A 17,763-nucleotide genomic window follows, 5' to 3' on the forward strand; every position below is an offset into this window, starting at 1 on the left:
TGCAGCTAGAAATGACAGCCTTTAAGGACGAGGAGCTACTCAACTCCAACTTCAGACCTCATAAAATGCTGAAATTCTTGGGGAAAAATGTGTGAAGTTATAAATAAACTTTATTCTATCCCCTAAAATATAGAATATAGATATCCCCTGAACATAAATAACTAATTTCTCCAGCAGTTTTTCTGTAACTGAGTGAATATATATCTTTATGAATTGTTTGAATAACCCTAATACACTGATGGGACTTTGTCTAGAACTCATATCACAGGAGTGAAAACAGACCTTATGTATCTTGAATGTTTCAGCTCTATTCTGAGTCATGAATCTTAAAAACATGTTTTTCTTTCAATTCCAATGATTTCTGTTGAACTGACCAACTGCATTCAGTTGATTATGAACTATTTAATCAGATTTTCTAATTCTCTGGTTCCATCACCATAAGAAAAGTAATTTTTGTTCTTTTCAGTTCACTGGGTGAGTACATGCCCAGTCACTTTCTGGAGACATCACTGTGTACTGCCATTTGGAGTTTTTGCCTCCAGGCTCCACTCCAGTTTCCTCTCCAGTTACTTTATCTTATTTCCCAGTTGCTTGGCCAAGTGAGGCTTCCAGGACACAATCTGTGCCAATCTTAAAGCACAGAGTTGCAGGTTAAAAAGTAATACATGTCGTTACTGTTTCAGTTCATAATATGGAAGTCATATACACTCCACTCCTCTTGACTATTGCTTCTTTGACTCAAATATTCTATGCGGTTCCTTTACCTATCTATTAATTCATCTTATATCCCAAATCCCAGTAATTAATAACAGGACAGCCTTTTCTTTTTTTTTTAAGATTTTATTTATTTATTTGACAGAGAGAGACACAGCGAGAGAGAGAACACAAGCAGGGGGAGTGGGAGAGAGAGAAGCAGGCTTCCCATCGAGCAGGGAGCCCAATGTGGGGCTCGATCCCAGGACCCTGGGATCATGACCTGAGCCGAAGGCAGACGCTTAACGACTGAGCCACCCTGGTGCCCCAGCCTTTTTGTTCTCCAATGAAAGAAGAATATTACCTATCTATACCTGGGAATTAGGTAATTAACCAATTTAATGTTTCTTTTTAAAAAATATTTTATTTATTTGAGAGAAAGAGAGGGAGAGAGCACAAGTGAGGGGGGGAGGAGCAAAGAGAGAGGGAGAGGCAGGCTTCCCGCTGAGCAGAGGGCCTGATGTGGGTCTCAATCCCAGGACCCTGGGATCGTGACCTGAGCCAAAGGCAGACACTTAACCTACTGAGCCCCCCAGGGGCCCCTAATTTAATGTTTCTTTTGGAGAACATCTTACCAAATCCCTTAGTCTTGTTTCTCCTCACTTCTCCTGAATTACATTCTACAATCCAACTCTATGAAAGAATTTTAATTGCTTGGAAAGAAATAGAGTATGACTCCTGGACTACTTTAAACAGTAGTTTTCCAGATATGAGAACTATATTAAATCATATTATTTACCACTTTGCCCAATTAAAAGATAGAGTGAAGGGGATGAAAAACATAAATGGAGACCTAGAGGGGGGTATATGCAATGCCATTGAGTTTTTAATATTTCCCCTGTAGAAAGGAAGTTAATAATTGGGAGTAATTCCTTCTGACTTTAAGGGGGTGTTATAACAGAGGTTAGATTTACTTAAGTCAAGAAAAACTTGAAAAAGCAGGAGTGTCACTCTTATAATCCTCATTCCTGGAATTGAATAAAGAACATTGAGAAATTTAATACATAAGTGAGTTAGCCTCACTTACACTAATTGTTTTCTAGTGTTAAGCAGTAATGATAGAGTCTATCTATAACCAGTTATAATCCATCTTTGTCAACCATGTTTATCTTATCTTTTTATTATAATGGGTGACCCTAGGCAATTTTCAATGCTTTGGGAAGGGGCTCCTTTTTCAACCCCAAATTACTTGCAACTCCAAAGGAAGGAACAATAGGTGAAGGTAGAAACAAACACACATGCACAACAACAATGTGACACAATGGGATTCATTCTGGAAAATAAATGCTCTCAACCTGCATTTAAAGACCTGTAGGATAACCCACTTTCTATATCATTGTGTTCTAAGGCCCAAGGATCTGAGTTTCTCCTCACAGTAAAGGTTTACCTCATGAGACTCTCTCTATCCTTCTCAGTGCTTCAGAGGAGTATTTTCAACATGCTTATCTTCTGGTTCACTAATGCTCTCTTCAGCTGTAACAAATCTGTTATTAAGCCTATCGAGTTCTTAAAGTTATTGTGTTTTTCAGTTATGGAATGGAATCAATTTCCATTCCCATTGTTTTTTTATAGATTCTAGTTCTTAGAAGAAAGCCTCCATTTGGTCATCTATTATTTTCAACATATGAATCACAATTTAATCATAATTTAAAGTCCATGTCTAATAACACTAATATCTGGGTCATCTATGGTTCTGTTTCTATTGTTTATTTTGTTTTCCTCTCCTGGTCCTGTTTTCGGTAATGAATTTTATGGAATGTTGAATTATGTATATGAAAAATTGTAGCACCTCAAAATGATATTTTTCTCTACAAGGAATTCATCCCATTCTCTGGCAGGCAGCTAAGAGACAGATTACCTCAATGTAGTCAGGGACTTGAGGCAGCTCTGTAGTAGTTGTAAGACTGGTTATAATATTGGTTCAATAGCATTCCTCAGGGACAGCCTTGCAGACAAAAAGAAAATGGTAAGATAAGTTTGGGAAAGCAAACATTGAGTACATTAATATTTTATATTTAATATGCTAGAGGTAAAATGTGCTGGTGATTGTATCTTTTCCCAGCTACCTTTAGTAACCAATGAGGTAGAAAATTCTAGGAAAGAGGAGTGTACATCTTGATGGTAATAATATGTGATGATATAGATTACACTTTAATAGTATTTATTTTATGTACAAGACACTGTTCTAAGTGATTTACACATATATATGAACTCATTTAATCTTCAAAATCATTCATATAGTATTTAGTAATAATTGCAACTATAGACATTGCTATCAATTATCAGGTATTTATTTTGTGATAGGCCAGGCTTTCTACCAGCAGTGCTTCTTTTAATCCTAATAATAAATGAATGAAATAAATGATTTTTGCCATGATGATACTGAGGTATAAAAGTTAAATGGATGTCCCAATATCACCTGATTAATGATCCCAATCTAGACGGGGAAAAACAAAACTAGTATTTTAAATCACCATACTAGAGCTAAACCTTAAGGGTTGTGTTAATGGGGGAAAAATGCTGTGAAACACCACTTAAATTCTCTGCTTTTTATGTTTTCTCATTTAAAGTTCCATAAAAGATTGATGACCAGCACCTAAGTAATATTGTTTTCTATGATAGTTATGGTTAAATAATAAATGTTATGGGATTGACATAGAATTAATCATAAGAAAATAGTAAAAACATTTCCCAAGAGTAGACTTTGCAATCTTTTACTCTGGCAAAATTGCAACTAAACTCCCAGAAGATAATAAATGTAATTAATTTCTAACATCAGTAAGCATAGCATTCCATTGAGAATGGCAACTTTGGGAGTGGAGAAATGAGTTTATAGCTATAGAAATGACAGCATAGTGTTCTTTGTGTTTATATCTGGGAAAAGTAAGCTGCTGTGCCCTCATCAACATACTTTGCCACCTACAGCCAGGTTAGGAAGAGCATAGTACTTTGGCTTAGAATATAAGTAATCCCTAAGCCTGCTGAGATCAGTTTTAGCTGAATTCTTATGTAGCTAAAAGCAGACATTAAGAGACTCCATAAATGCCCCAATACAAGCCAAGGTTGCCCCTCAAAATTATTTCTCAGAAAAGTTTCTGTTAGATTTTTTGTTCCCAGTTACCTGGTACCTTTCCAGGGAGAGAATTATGTATCTCTACCAGTTGCAGTGTGATTTTTTTTTTCTTTTTTTCTAAAGAGAGAGCCTAAAAGCAACACAGACCAGAAAGGAACACAGACAATATACAGTAACAGTCACCTTACAGGCAATATACTGGCACTAAATTCATATCTTTTAATAGTTACCCTGAATGTAAATGGGCTAAATGCCCCAATCAAAACACACAGGCTATCAGATTGGATAAAAAAAAACAAGACCCATCGATATGCTGTCTGCAATAGACTCATTTTAGACCCAAAGACACCTCCAGATTGAAAGTGAGGGGGTGGAAAACCATTTATCATGCTAATGGACACCAAAAGAAGGTGGGGTGGCAATCCTTATATCAGACCAATTAGATTTTAAACCAAAGACTGTAATAAGAGATGAGGAAGGACACTATATCCTACTTAAAGGGTCTATCCAACAAGAAGATCTAACAATTGTAAATATCTATGCCCCTAACATGGGAGTAGCCAATTATATAAGCCAATTAATAACAAAAGCAAAGAAACACATCTACCACAATACAATGATAGTGGGGGACTTTAACACCCCTCTCACTGAAATGGACAGATCATCTAAGCAAAAGACCAACAAGGAAATAAAGACCTTAAATGACACACTGGACCAAATGGACTTCACAGATATATTCAGAACATTCCATCCCAAAGCAACAGAATACACATTCTTCTCTAGTGCCCATGGAGCATTCTCCAGAATAGATCACATCCTCGGTCACAAATCAGGTCTCAACCAGTACCAAAAGACTGGGATCATTCAGTTGCTATGTGATTTGCAGTGCTTCACTATGGGATGAGCACACATCCTACCCCAGTGATGTTGGGTATGACAATGTGACTTTCTTTGATCCACAGAATATAGGTAATGTGATTGTTCAACATCTAAGCAAAAGCTCTAAGGGCTATTGAAGAAATCACTCTTGGGAATGCAGATCATTGGTAGGGACTACGCCTCCTGCCTGAATCTCAGATTAAAAAAAAGATTCGTGGTACAGAATTGCATGTAACTAACATATAACGTGAATAAGAAATACACCCTGTTGTTGTAAACCATTGGGATTATAATGTTGTTTGTCACTGTAGCAAAACCTAGGAAAAATTGACTGATACAAAATTACTCTAGCCACAAGTGTTTATCAGTGTTCTCATTTACAGAGTGCTGTTTTAATTACCTAATTTGAAAGAACAGCTACTATTTAGTAAAAAAAACTATTTAATCAAACAAGGCTAATTTTGGATGTCCTTAGGGTTCTCTTCATGGAATTGATTTAAAAGGAGGCACATAAAATTAACATAAACTTAGTAATTGTTCCTAGGGATGTGAAGTCACTATTGTAAATGTTAGATATCATTGTAAACTGGTATTTTGGATGATTTTGACTACTATAAACAGCAATATATTATTGATGATTTTGCAAAAATTAAGAAGATATACCCACAAAATTAAGGAGATAAATAGCAACAATTGTATATCATTAAGCAAACAGTTACTTCTCACTTAGAACATTTTTTAGTGGAAAATAAACCCAGCTCAGATTACAAAAAAATTCTATATCTCAAACAACTTAGAAAGCAAAGACTATGTTATAATCTGAAAATCTGCTTTGGGGATGATTCAAAAATTGACTCTATAATTATACTAATGTTGAAGATACATGTGTAAGAAATAGAATATTTTTCATGAAATGTGAGTAAAAACTATTTCTAAATTAATATATTCTTGTATGTAATGTGTGATTTAAAATAGTACATATAACTATATTAATAAATTAATCTTTATAGACACTGGCATATATTTTCATAGACAGTAGATATTTTCATCCATGTCTATAACAGTTTTTTAACCACACTTTACCAACTTGAGCATGTGAATTATAAGAGACATGGATGAAAATAATGGACAAAAAAGTTTTACTAGGAAAATAAGCAAATATTGGGAGCCATATTTTATCTAAGAGAAAGAGTATATAACTCAGTTAAGGACAATCTTTTATTTTTAGCAACATGGAATCTTTGATGATGCTAGTCCTGTATTTCACCATGCCCCAACTGGTCCTATCAAAGACCTTCTTTTAATTTTTGGGGGGGGGGTCAGAGGGAGAGGGAGAGAGAATCTCAAGCAAGCTCCATGCCCAGCACAGAATCTGACATGGGGCTCCATCTCACAACACTGAGCTCATGACCCAAGTTCGATATCTAACTGACTGAGCCACCCAGGTACCCCTCACAGACCTTCTTTTAGAAGAGAAATGAACTATCTTATTTTCTACAATACACATTCCCTGTTTCTTAGACTGGGCCATCTTAATCCTTTATATTTCATTCCTGACTCTTTAATGTCATTAAATGTATCAACCAAAGCTTTGATTTTACTAGTTTTGAAAATTAGTGTTTTCTCTTGGGTGATGGGAGGTGTATGTATGTATGGAGGGAAGGGGTGAGGTAAGGGGCCTGAACTAAAAGTATCTTTCTTGATAAATCAGCAAGTCATGATGGTGAGGACATTTTGAAATGATCTTTTTAGAGGACTTGGAGTACCAACATTCACTCTGGATTGTCTTGCTGGAGATTCTAAGGATTTATCTCAGACTGGGTGGCTTAAACTAGAGGAAATGTACTTTAGGAGAAGATGATGGATCATAGAACAAAATCAAGAATTTTGGGTAAGGAATAGAATTTTCTGAAGAATGATTAGAGATTTATGTGTGGAAATTTGAATGCCTAAGGACAGAGTAGAAAATTTAAAAACCCGGTTGAACCTATTTTGATATACTTTATAAATTGTTTGCCTTATTGGAAACTGTGGCAAAGTAAAGATGACCACAAATTTTTAACCCTTCTCCCACTGAGATATGGGATCCACAGTTTCTCCTTTTGAGTCTGGTGATCCGTGTGATGCTCTGACCTATGGAATATTATGGATGTGGTCCTGTGTGTCAAATGCTAGATCTAGAACTTAAGTGACTGGCAGCTTTCACTTTGTCTCTTGGAATGCTTGATACAGGAGAAGCTACCTGCCCTGTAAGAAAGCTGAATTCCTTGAGATTCTCATGTTGTAAGAAGCTCAAGCTAGCCATGTGTAGAAATGCTTCATGAGACTCCAGCTATTGCAGCCATCCTAGCCCAAGTGCCGTGCCGCACATACGAGTGAAGAACATTTCAGGTGACTCCAGTCTCAGCTACCATCTGACTACAAACATATGAAGGACACCAAGTGAGAGTCCTCCTGATAAACTCATCAACCCTAGACTTTGAGACATAGTAAAAAATAATTCAATAAACAGTACAATCTTCATGTTGCTTAATTCAGAAACATGGGAATCGTGCTTGACCCCTTCCTCATCCTTACTGCCCACAAGGTATTCAAATCTCAATGCCTGAGCATAATAGGATATATATTTATATATACATTTTATATACATACACACATACATATATGTGTATATACATATGAATATATACATATGTATGTGTATATAGAATGAATAAATGGAATCTTGAACTATTTCTCAAGGGAACAGACAATATAGTTTCACAAATTTGGAAATCATTTATGTTGCTTAGATGAAACCAGATTCTAGGATGTATCCTACAAATTTTGTGTGTGTTTAAAGGGTATTCTGAAGCCTGGAATTTAAGGGGTATTCTGAAGCCTCCATATTTTCTTTTATCTTTTCCTTTAGATTTTCTCACAACTTTTGTAACTGCACAAATAAAATTGTGTGGTAGTGTGTTAGGGGAAGTGCTCCATTTTTTTGTAATTGAAGTATAGCTGACATACACTGTTACATTAGTTTCAAGTGTACAGCATACTGATGCAAAAATTCTATATGTTATGCTATGCTCACCACAAGTGTGGCTACCATCTGTCACCATACAATGCTATTACAATATCACTGACTATATTCTCTATACTGTACCTTTCATCCCTATGACATATTCATTCTATAACTAGAACCATGTATCTCCCACTCCCCTTAACACATTCTTCCCTTCAGCCCACCCCCCTTCTCTCTGGCAACCATCAGTTTGCTCTCTGTATTTATGGGTCTGTTTCTGCTTTTTGTTAATTTATTTTTTCATTTTATTTATTTAGATTCCATATATAAGTGAAATTTTATGATATTTGTCTTTCTCTGTCTGATATATTTTACTTAGCATAATATCCTCTAGGTCCATCCATGTTGTTGCAAATGGCAAGATCTTATCCTTTTATGGCTGAATAATATTCCATTCTGTATATATACCACATCTTCTTTACCGATTCTTCTATCCATAGAGACTTGGGCTGTTTCCATATATTGGCTATTGTAAATAATGCTGCAATAAACACAGGGGTGCATATATCTTTTCCAATTAGCATTTTATTTTCTTTGGGTAAATACCCAGTAGTAGGATTAGTGGATCATATGGTATTTCTACTTTTAATTTTTGAGGAATCTCCATACTGTTTCCAACAGTGGCTGCACAAATTTATGTTCCTATCAATGGCACACAAGGGTTCCTTTTTCTTCATGTCCTTGTTAGCACTTGTTATTTTTTGTCTTTTTTATTTTATCCATTCTGACAGCTGTAAGGCAATATCTCATTGTAGTTTTGATTTGCATTTCCCTAATGATAAGTGGTGTTCAGCATCTTTTCATGTGTCTGTTGGCCTTTTGTATGTCTTGTTTGGGAAAAAATGTCTATTCAGGTCTTCTGCCCATTTTCCTCAATTGGATTATTTGTTGTCTTGGTGTTGAGTTATATAAGCTCCTTATTTATTTTGGATATTAACTCTTTATTGGATATATTATTTGCAAATATCTTCTCCCATTCAGTAGGTTGCCTTTTTGTTTTGTTGATGGTTTCCTTTGCTGTGCAAAAGCTTTTTATTTTTTTGTAGTACCAAGAGCTAATTTTTGCTTTTGTTTCCCTTGCCTGAGGAGACATAGCTAAAGAAAATGTTGGTATAGCCGATGTCAAAGAATTTACTGCCTGTATTTTCTTCTAGGAGTTTTATGGTTTCAGGTCTCACATTTAGCTCCTTAATTCATTTTGAGTTTATTTTTGTGTATGGTGTGAAAAAGTAGTCCAGTTTCATTCTTTTGCTTGTAGCTGTCCAGTCTTCCCTGCACCAGCACCATATAGTGAAGAGACTGTATTTTCCCCATTATATATTCTTGCCTCATTTTTTTGTAGATTAATTGACCATACAAGCATGGGTTTATTTGGGGGTTATCTGTTTCACTGACACATGTTTCTGTTCTTGTGTCAGTACCATACTGTTTTGATTACTACAGCTTTGTAGTATACCTTGAAATCTAGAATTGTGAAACCTTCAGCTTTGTTCTTTCTCAAGATTGCTTTGGCTACTCAGGGTTTTTTTGTGGTTCTGTACAAATTTTAGTATTATTTGCTTTATTTCTGTGAAAAATCATATTGGCAAATTTGAAAGGAATTATACATTGAATCTTTAGATTATTTTGAGTAGTACAGATATTTTAACGATATTGGTTCTTACAAGCCATGAAGATGGAATATCTTTCCATTTGTTTGTGTCATCTTTAATTTCTTTCGTCAGTGTTTTATAGTTTTCAGAGTACAGATCTTTTACATCCTTGGTTAAATTTATTTCTAGATATTTATTATTTTTGGATGAATTATAAATGGAATTATTTTCTTTGTTTCTCTTTCTGCTCCTTTGTTATTTTCACCATTGAGTATGATGTTAGCTGTGGGATTGTCATATATGGCTTTTATTATGCCATGTTATGCCATTAGGTCTGTTCTCTCTAAACCCACTTTGTTGAAAGTTTTTATCATGAACAGATGTTAAATTTTGTCAAAGGCTTTTTCTGCATCTATTGAGATGATCGTATAATTTTTATTCTTCATTTTGTTAATAGGAAGTGCTCTATTGAAGGTAACAAGAACGTGCTGAGGATAATTGTAATTTGTGAATGCATGCTGTCACCAGCCATCAGGCAAAGTAGAGATACCCATGGGAAGAAAATGCCACCACCCATATAGCTGTCTTTTAGCAAATGGCTCAGCACCATACAAAAAACAATTCACCTATTCAGCCATTGCTCCTTACAAATATATTACAGTATAACTTACAGGGAAAACAAATTGACCTGGACACATTTGTACAGCCTAACTCATACCATATAGAAAAGAGTCTCCACCTGTTCTCCAACAATAGAGAAGAAATTCATCCAGCTATCTGTACATTTCCCATTCTCTTTCCATATGTATTTCTTGAGAAGTGAACTTGTAGGCCTGGTTAACACTACATTCAGATGAGTACTCTAAAACTGTTCTTATCCTAGATTATAGGGGCATCTGTAATGGTGGAATTCCAAGCTTCAACACAGCCTTTCAACACACAACATGTGTAGTATACATCCTCATGTTGGCTAATCTGGTTTTATCTAAATATGGAAGACCTCTGAACTTGTGAAACTGTATCAACTAATCTCTTGAGATATATATCAAAGTTTCATTTATTCACTACACACACACACACACACACACAATATGTTCAGGTAATGAGAGTTGAGAAAATGCATGCAGGGTAGAGAAAATAAGGGAGAGAGATCAAATATGATTTTTAAGGTCCTAGCTTAAGCAACCTGAGAGTTGTTTGCACTATTTATCAAATTATATCAAATTATCAAATTATAAATCAAATCATATTATAAATCAAATTATAAATCACCAGAGGGAAATATGTTTTGGGAGTGGGGGGATGATAAGTTCATCTTGAACATATTTAAGATGCCTGCTATGCATCTGAGATGTCATGTAGGTAGTTGACATTATGTGGGTTCGGTTCACAGGGCAGATGTCTGGACTGTGTTGATATGAAAGTCTTCAGTCATCAGCAAATAGATGGTAATTGAGGCCAGGAGAGAGATGAGATGAGGGGAATATTATAGAATTTCTAAGATAGGGCCTCAGTGAGCTTGAATGGAAGAGAAAAACTTGCTAACTAGATTAAATGTACATTTATAGAGGTAGGAAGAAAATCAAGAGTAGTGGGTGTCAGAACCAGAGGGAGGAGAGTTTTTCTAGAAAGATGACATGGTGCATAATGTCAAATATTGTTAAGCAAATATAAGGATGAAAAGCACCTGTTGGATTTAGTCATGTAAAGGTCATTAATGATCATGATGACAACAGATGTTTTAGAATAATAATATAGAATTCAGGTAAGAGTTAGTTGAAGAGTTTATAGAATATAAAGAAAGGAAAACAGAAACTATAAAATAGCTCTCCAGAGTGTTGACTATGAAAGGAAAGAAATATGGGGTAGGGTATATTAGATTGAAAAACCATTCTATTATTTTGTATTGGTTGGCATGTTAATTTTGAACCCTGTCTTGGGTCTTCACAATAAATTTTTAGCTTTATATGATGTGTAAAACACTAAGCAGTATATTGTGGGCATAAGGGATAAAACAAATCTTTAAAAATTACATGTCTCTTGCTTTCCTTATTCCAATGAGAATGAAATATTCTTAAGAATTGGAGAATAAGTTCACTTTCATGTATTTCCTCCAACATTCTTCACATAGTGTTTGTTATACTCTGTCTTCCCACACTACCTCCCTGGAACTACATCCAGACAAACTTTAGCCCTGCAATATCTAATATTTTCCACTGGAGATAATTATGCTCCCAATATGGACAAGTGACCAGGGAACTCATTTATATGAACTTCCTCCTGCACTGTTTTATATGACTTCAGCTCTCCAGTAGTTTATCATATAGGAGGACAGTGTTTTAACTTGGGTGGCCTGGAAAACCATTCTGTGGTAACAGGTACAGGATCCTACTTCCTTTTTATCCCTTTCCAAGACCCCTCAGGAAATGTGGAAGTAAAAAAATTGAGTCCTAAAATGTTTTGCCTACTTTAACTTACAATTCTGATGAGCAGGAGTGAGGAGTGAGCAGAAGTTCATATAAATCTGGCATTGGATTAGATTGTATTGCGAAATCTTAAACTTAGAAAGGACACTAGAAATATTAACATACAGTCATCTCATCAAAAACAGATATACCCAAGGTCAGCTGACTGGAAGGACAAATGTGCTTCAAACATCAACAGGTGATCTAGGGCTAGCATTTCTTTTTCAGATTGATATTCTTGGTTTCTTCAAGTTTTCATTTCATGGAGTGACTCCAAACCATCAAGGTTCTTAATGGAAATTGTAGTGGGTTGAATTGTGTCCCCGAAAATGGTAAGTCCAAGTCTTAACTCCCTGTACTAGTAAATGTGACCTTATTTGGAAATATGGTCTTTTCAGATGTAATTAAGTTAAAGATTTCGAGATGACATCATCCTGGACTTAGGGTCTACAAATCCACTGCTTGGTGTCCTTAGGAAAGAAAGGAGAGGGAGATTTGAGACAGATACAAAGAAAAAAAGCTCATCTCAGTCAGAGTTTGGAGTCATGGGTCTATAAGGCAAAGAATGCCTAGGATTGCTGACAACTACCAGAAGCTAAAAGAAAGTATGGAACAGATATTCCCCCAGAGACCCCAGAAAGAAGAACCCTGCCAATACCTCGACTGCAGACTTTTGGCCTCCAGAACTAAGAAAGAATAAATTTCTGTTATTTTAAGCCTCCAAGTTTGTGGTAATTTGTTAAGGAGTTCTAGGAATATAATACAGGTGTGTGTGTATGTGTGTGTTTGTGTATGTATACTACATTGATATTTTTTATATTGTCAATTTCTCTGTTCAAAAATGGCAATTCATAATTTTGCTGTCAATTAATGTCAAGTTTACTGAATTGTGGTTTCCAGAAACTAAATTTATTCTATCAAAATCAGGACATAAATTTTTCACATTAATTTTTTTTTCTTTTTACCTTTCCCAATATCCATGATAACTTAAAGATTATCTGTAGTGATTTTAGGCTTGGCAATTACTTCAGTAATCAAACATAACTTTTCTGCTTTGGAAATGTAAATTAAATGAAAATGGATAATACTTCCTTTCTATTTCATGGCCTATTATGGACCTTGAATCCCTCTTGCCTACCAGAAGCAATGTTTATTTTAAATTCACTCTTTTTGACGTAGCTTTAAACTAAAAGCTGTGTAATTTAATTCTTAGTCTCAGTAATCTCATAAAAAAGCAGAAAAGGACTCAATTTACAAAAGCTTGTATTTTAATGGCATAGTTACAAAAAAAAATATCATTCAGTATACTGCTTCCCACTTTAGAGCTTTTATAACCATGGAGTTTCACAGTCCTACAATAAATAATGCTGATTATGTGTCTCCTTCCTTTTGCAAATCTATTGGTAACAAATTTTATTTCTTGGCTGCAATCATTTGATATAAAATTATTTTGTGGTGTGTTTATGGCATACTTATCAAATTAACATTTAAATATTTGCTGTAGTTTTATGATGCAAAACTGGACCTACAATGATTTATTACACCATAATCCTACATGAAAGTTTCAACCCTTTCTGGTTGTATGATGGAAAGTTCCCAGGAGTATATGCCAGAAAAATAATATTCATCAAACTTGTATAGAAAGGGGAACTTTTAGAAAATTCTCATGGATACAAATATTATTCATAATAATTTCACTTAAATATGTAATTCCATACAAGTCTTAAGTATACATCCCCATGACCACAAAGTCAAAGCAAATGACACAATTCAAAATAAAATTACAAATGCATTAAAATTTAAATAAACTGTATTAATATGATGGATGAAATTACTTTCCTAAAACTAAATTGGCAATCTTTAATTTACTAATAGAAATGTATTTGCATATCCTATGTTTCACTTGAGACTTACTTGACTATTTGGATTTAGAGCATAGTGGACCAGCAATTAAATTATCTTCATTATTATTATTGTTACTTTTCAATTTATCAGTTTTATTTTTAACCACTAATCCATCCTTCTCATTAAATCAATGTGCTGGTGTGTACCAAAGTATGTCATTGTAACAAAAACACTTTTAACAGAAAGTTACATATTGTCTAATTACTACTAAACTTTTTACAAAAATTATTTTATGGAAATAGTTTGTTTTGTCATTTTGAGTAAGATTTGTTATTGGTTTTCATTGGATTGTATTAGTTAGGTACTTTCTTTATGTTGTAGTTGTTCAGAGTTTTTCCCTGGAATTACTGTTGAATTTATCAAATGCCCTTTTAGTGTCTATCAATGGAGTGTGTGTGTCTGTGTGTGTGTGTGTCTGTGTTTGCATGTGTTTAAATAATTTTATCACATATGTAGACTCAGATTCATGAAATCATCACCACAATCAAGATACAGAACTGTTCTGTCACCATAAAGATCTCTCTTGTGCTACTCTTATATAGTTTCACCCACCCCTGCTCCTGTCTCCCTGGTGATTACTAATCTGTTCTCCATCTGTATAATTTTATCATTTCAAGAATATTATATAAATGGAATCAGACAATATGTAATCTTTTGAGATTGGCTTTTTTTAATGCAGAATAATGCCCTTGAGCTCCATCCAAGTAGTTATAGTTTATCAATAGTCTATTCTTTTTATTTTGTTGAGTAGCATTCCATTGTACAGATTTGCCACAGTTATTTTTTTTAACTATTTCCCTGAGGGCATTTGGATTGTTTCCAAGTTTTGACAATTTTACATATAAGGCTTTACAACTAAGTTGGTATGTTTTAAGTTTTTGTGTGGGCATACATTTTCATTACCCTGTAATAAATGCCCCAGGAGTGATTGCTAAGGTATATGAGAAATGTATGTTTTGTTTTATAAGAAATTTCCACATAATCTTCCAGAGTAGCAGTACCTTTTTACATTCCCATAAAGAATATATTAAAGATCAAGTCTCTCTATGTCCTTACCAGCACTTGACACTACCAATATTTTCTATTTTACCTATTTTATAATGTGTGTGGTGATACATCATTATGACTTCAAATTTGTATTCCTTTAATGGCAAAAGATGTTACATTTTCATGTATATTGTTGTAACATAATATTTGTTTATATTGTTGACATTGCCAAATTATCACAACACAACTTGTTAAGAAAGCAAAACTGTCTATTTAAGCTCACTGCAGTAAGGGGAAAAACCACTTAATAGAGATTTAGCAATGCCTCAGAAAGAGGAAGTCAGAAGTGCCACAATTATAAGGTGTTGGTATCTGGGATCAACTAGTTTAAGGTAGATCTTTCAAGCTAGAGAGCTGATTGGGACCAGGCACTTTTTAAGATATAATCATTTTAGATTGGTAGACAGCAAAGTAAGGGCTTTGAGGCAAGTTTGGTAAGTAAAACATTTAAAGGTAAACTGCCCAGGTTAGCAGACCCTGTCTTTGCTAAATAATTCTGATGAAATTTTCTGGGGCAAACAATGAAATAATTTACTGGTTTATAGCTTTCTTTCTACTGGGCACAGGTTTCTTCTTTTTTTTTTGTAAGATTTGTGTTTACTTATTTGACACAGAGAGAGAGCACGAGCAGGAGGAGCGGCAGCAGAGGGAAAGGGAGAAGCAGGCTCCCCACCGAGCAGGGACCCCGATGCGGGGTTGATCCCAGGACCCTGGGGATCATGACCTGAGCCGAAGGCAGATGCTTAACGGACTGAGCCACCCAGGCGCCCCTGGGAAAAGTTTCTTCTTGCATCACATAGCGAAGTGATGTTGGCATAGTTGGTCTGGTTTTATCTAAGTCATTCTGACACAGATAGTCTCAAGTCTCAATAATAATTTCCTGATATTTTAACTATTCTTGAATCTGTGAAATAAGCTATACTTGTCTATAATATATTTTACTCCTTATGAAATATTAGATTGTATTTTTGAAAATGTAATTGGACTTATTTACATATATATTTATCAGTGCAACTCATTTATAGTTTTCTTTTTTGTACCATTGTTTTGTCAGGTTTTGGTATTAAAATTATGCTGGCTTCAAAATATGAATTAAGCTCTTTAACTTTACAACATTCTAGTAGATTTTATTTTTTCCTATTTATTTATTTATTTAGAGAGCATGAGTGGGAGGAGGGACAGAAGGAGGGATAGAGGGAGAGCATTCCAAGCAGACTCCCCATGGAGTGCAGAGCCTGATATGGGGTCTGATCTGATGACCCTGAGATAATGACCTGAGCCAAAACCAAGAGTCAGATGCTTAACCGACTGAGCCACCCAGGTGCCCTAACATTCTGGTAGATTTTAAATAAATTTGAAATTATCTAGTCTTTAAAGTTAGGTGACCTTCATCTTTAAACTCATCTGGTCATTGTGCTTTTTTCTGTAAGAAATATTTAGTCACTTTTCAATTATCTTCAGTGGCAATGGTCTATTTAATTTTTCTTTTAGGATAAAATTTCTTGTTCTGTTCTTTTATCTTTCTTTTTTCATGTTCTATACTACTTTATTATATATGTCCTCATGATTTCTCCTTCTTCTTCCTCATAACCAGATTTTAGAATGGGCATAATTATTTGTTTACAAACTGGGCTGTGTAAAAATGGAAAATATAATCTATCTCAATTTTGTCATTAGTGGGTTAGCACCCAGACCATGCTCTTTGGACTTAGGCATTCCTTTCCCTGTCTGATGATGACTCATAGCTGAATCCCTTGCAGAAATTGCCTTCAACCCAGGGAACTCCCTGGCCCAGGGAGTGATCACTATGCAGATAAAATGTCCAGGCTTCATTAACTTAATTCAGGACAAATCTGAAGAGTAACTCTAGCTTGGAGCATCTTCTAGGATCAAGTGAGGCTTATGTTGCAAATGCCTTAAAAGTTCAGCCTCTCCCTCTGACCAGTCTTGTGACCTTCACTCTCTCATGGGCAAAGTTCCTAGGAGCACATACCAGCAAACTTCTTGCAGGCAAATCTCCTCAGAAGAGGTTTCCTGGCTTACCTCCCACCATCCCCCAATCCCACCCTCCCCCCCAAAAAACAGTAAAATTGGCATAATAACACCTACCTCTAACAGCTGTTGTGAATATACAATGAGGCTTTAGATATACAGATATAAACACTTAATATTAGTCATTATTTTATAATAAGATGTTTAAAAAGATGTATAATAAGATGTATAAAAAGATATTTAAAAAATACACAGACTTTTGGCTAAATCCATAAAACTCGGGATTAGTTTTGTGAGCCAAGAAATTTTTATGTATTTTAAAGATAAGTACTAGATTCATCTATGCAGAACATAAAAAGATAACAGAACTTTTCTCTTTGCTCCATCATGATCATATACCTCTGAACTATGTAAAACACTAAAAATGTTAAAGAAAATTGTTTAAAAAGAGTTTGTACAAGTATAGATATATTTTGGCTTCCTTCCCTGTTCCCCACCCTAAGCATACACAAGAGAGTGAGTGAAGCATGATAAAAGAGACTTGGAAAAAAACGTCTATGTGTCCTTTGAGTTTTGGGTGTCTACCTGAACAAAGAAACCAGCATCCACTTCACACACACAGAATACTAAAGGCAAGAATAAGGCTTTTGCTGCCTGGTATGGCAGGCCAAAGAAAGACCAGATAGCATTGAGGAAGCATCACTTCTACCATTTGCCAGGCAGACAGGCATTTGTCACCAGTGGGGAAGTGGGGAAGTAACTACTGTAGAGCACTAGCATGCCTACCAACATAGTGGCTTGCCTATATGGGTAGAGATTTATAGTAAGACCTTGTAGGTGGTGGTACAAATATAGCCAGGACTTGGAGAGGAAGCTTGTAAGAGTTTAGCCAAAAACTGCAAGACTTCTTCAAGGAACTAGGGTAGTGTGGAAGGTGGCTTCAGAAGAAATTTTCAGAAGAAATTTCCAAGATAAACAAATGCTCTCATG

General features: G+C 35.1%; 1 long non-coding RNA gene across 1 annotated transcript in view; it reads right to left on the bottom strand.

Annotated features, from left to right (window-relative positions):
• The window catches only part of LOC115942166 (uncharacterized), a 233,710-nt gene that overhangs the window by 5,464 nt on the left and 210,483 nt on the right, over positions 1 to 17,763 (bottom strand). The window contains exon 6 of the long non-coding RNA XR_014148968.1: positions 2,612 to 2,698. This is a non-coding gene — a long non-coding RNA (uncharacterized LOC115942166). The remainder of the gene's footprint in view (positions 1 to 2,611; positions 2,699 to 17,763) is intronic.

This window comes from Leptonychotes weddellii, chromosome 10 (assembly GCF_054177405.1).
Source record: "Leptonychotes weddellii isolate Sample4059 chromosome 10, ASM5417740v2, whole genome shotgun sequence".
NCBI classification, from domain to species: Eukaryota; Metazoa; Chordata; class Mammalia; order Carnivora; family Phocidae; genus Leptonychotes; species Leptonychotes weddellii.